The sequence below is a fragment of the Bacillus rossius genome, chromosome 7 (assembly GCF_032445375.1).
Source record: "Bacillus rossius redtenbacheri isolate Brsri chromosome 7, Brsri_v3, whole genome shotgun sequence".
NCBI classification, from domain to species: domain Eukaryota; kingdom Metazoa; phylum Arthropoda; class Insecta; order Phasmatodea; family Bacillidae; genus Bacillus; species Bacillus rossius.
Genome location: NC_086335.1, coordinates 16,965,907 through 16,968,964, shown reverse-complemented (window position 1 = coordinate 16,968,964; position 3,058 = coordinate 16,965,907). Strand labels below are relative to the sequence as shown.

Genomic DNA, 3,058 nt, shown 5'->3' with positions numbered 1-3,058 from the left:
ACTGTCTGTGGTCTCCCGGAGGCCGCCGCTTGGAGTGGCGTGACTTACCGCCATTGTTCTGGGAGCTCCGGGCGTCCTGTGAAATGGGTGCGAGATCATTCCTGGGGTATAAAAGCGGCGACGCCAGCCTTCGAGTCAGTGAAGTGACCCCTTGACGAGCGACAACAGGAGACTGGCGTATTGGGAACCGTGTCGCGGCGTGGACGAGAGATCAGTGCTTGACAGTGTTCCGTGACAGATATGCAGGGCAAGGGACGAGCGGTAGGAAGAGCCACAGTTAAGCCGAGTTCCAGAGGGAACAATGAATGGTGAACTGGACGAAGGAGTTATTAATTTCTGGACAGACATGTTAGGTGAAATAATTTAATAAATATTTTAAATATTAGTAATAAATGATACTACACTTAATTGATTAGGCTATTCTTTCCGAACCTGTTTTCCCACAAAAAACAATATATTTTCTTGAAACACTATGGACAATTAAACCATCATGGTTTAGCTTATTTACAATGTCCTGCAAACAGATCATTTCTGCCCTCGACCACATCTTGCAACCGTACGGTTTGGCAGTATGCGACTCGGTCACTCCACTACTAGCTCATTATGACTGGTTCGTAAACACTAAGCGATTGTTATAATTACCTTGGTCCAGATATTTAAACCTCCAGCAAAATAATCTGAAAGATTCCTGGGTAAAATTTCATTGCTGGTCGTAATACGGCGCCTAGCAAATATACAGCCATAAGCCCCAAATAATGATGATTTTGCCAGGTTTTTAAAATATCCAATTACCTAGCGCAGGATTTTGCTGCACATTACTGGAAATTAAGTAAACGTTTTTTGACGTGACAACGTCTAATAAATCGATGAACGCCAGCTGCACGCACGAAAAAGTGTACCGTAACGCACATTGTCCCACTACGATGTGTCCCGTTACGCTCATTGTACGCTTGCGCTGCATCTTTTTTCCACTAGATTGGAACATCCATCGATTTGACTTTTCAATCATGTTTTCGTCGTTTCAATTATTAATATTATGTAATTTAACGATCGTCCACCGATTTTCAGCACAATCGGTACCGTTTTTTAAAAGTAATGTTGAATTTTCAAATACTTTTTTGTACGAACAATGGTGTTTTACAGTTACACATAATAATTCAAATTACACCCGGGATCATTCTCACAATGTTTTAAAAAAATATTGTACCACATTATAAATAAGTTTGGGGTATTTGGGATGCGTATTTGTTATAAAATCATGTTATAAAAACGAAATAATATTATTCCCCTACGGTGCTGCCATCTACGGTGACGGACGCGAACCGAACTAATCTCGCTATCTATCCGCTTCCGCGACAACGAGGCACTCGTTAATACATATTTTCCTTTGTTTATCGCGAGGGGCGTTATTATTAATGAATTATAAATAAAATTTCTTGCCCGTGGCCACAATTGTATATCATTTTGAGCACTGGAAGACATAAAAACGTAAAATATTCTCGACGAATTTTAATCTCGGCCCCAGCGCACCACGAGCGTCTGGGTTGGAGATTAAAGCCGAAATACTTTCTTAAACTTACTAATACTTATTTTATTAACTGCAAGGGCAATTTTATTAAATTCTACGTTTAATTTCACGACAAACAAATTTTTTCGTTAAATGTGTAATTGTGAAAAAGCGCAAAACATTCTCGACGATCTAGAAGTTTAATAGCAAACACGAATAAAAGTTACAGTTAAAATAATATGTTCGTTAAAGTAATAAACATATTTGAATTAATGAGTGCAAATAAAAGTAAATTTATATATTAAATTATACAGTTCAGTTCACTCCTTTTTTGTATCCATACAAAATTCAATAAAAATGATTCAATTTTATTCATAAAAGTATGCAATCATTTCATCAATGTTTTGTTATGACGTTGTAACGTTAAACTATCGTCCGTAAACCGACTTTACAGACAACCTATTTTTTTATTCAAGTCATTTGTGTAATAGCCTTAGTTTGCACATTATTTGTTGTACCTACTTTTGATATTCATTAGTTTTTTTAATGGTGCTGAGAATTGAGGAAAATGTTCTTCGAGGAGTATTTGAGCGTAAAAAAAATTCCATGGTTTTTCAAATATTTCATTATCTTTACAGTTATCTTTTCGTGAATAGGTTTTGTGTAAATTTTAATTGTTTATTGTTTAAATGATCCAATGTGTCAAAGAATTACGGTAATTTGCCAGTTAATATCAGCCGTATGCAAAAAGTAATTGTCAGGAGTGGGATTCGAACCCACGTCCACAGAGTGGACCAGAACGCCCACTGAGCCTCTCTATTGAAGCAAGGATACCCTTGAGTCTGGCGCCTTAGACCGCTCGGCCATCCTTACACTTGTGTAGAGTTAAAGCTCAATAATATAATATTACTAATGTTATAGCTGAAACCTTTATGATTTATTCGATCTAGACTGAAGAACGATGATAAATAACCCTTCGAAATTACTCTAATTCTATTTATAAATACAAATAATATTTAATTTAACTCAGTAATCTGCTACTATGAAAAAAAACATTAATTTTTTAACGGATAACTTTAAAACTGTTTGCAGTAGGTTTTGTTAGCATAAAATAAAAACAAACTAATGGTAGTCGAAATTCAGACCCGGGAAAATTTCGCAATAAATGAACATTCAACATACTTTCACAAATATATTTTATTTTTACAATGTGTGTATATAATTTTATTCCTTTCAATCGAATTAACGGAAATACTTCGGAACTTTTGGTTAAAATGTTTTATAGAATGTACAGAAATTTGTAATGTTAGGCAGCATCGCTTGGAAAATGCGGACATGTCATTAAAGCGATTACTTGACACTGGCTTAAAATCATTACAACACTTGGCATGAGCACGGAAACAGCCACGGCCGTACCACATGATTGAACAAGTCTTCTATTGTCAATGTGCCTAGTGCAGGCGGTATGGGGCGAACTTAAGTCTTGTCAGATGCGAGCCATTCATATGCAGCTACACACTAAGGTTTGTTAAAATATTTCTTGAAAAAAAA

The 3,058-nt window shown here is 36.2% G+C and overlaps 1 non-coding gene across 1 annotated transcript; it reads right to left on the bottom strand.

The window, feature by feature from the left end:
* Positions 1-2,262: 2,262 nt before the first annotated feature.
* Trnal-caa (transfer RNA leucine (anticodon CAA)) lies at positions 2,263-2,380 on the bottom strand. The gene is made up of 2 exons: positions 2,343-2,380; positions 2,263-2,307 (listed from the first exon to the last, which is right to left on the bottom strand). It is a non-coding gene; the product is annotated as a tRNA-Leu (tRNA).
* Between the last annotated feature and the right edge of the window lie 678 nt (positions 2,381-3,058).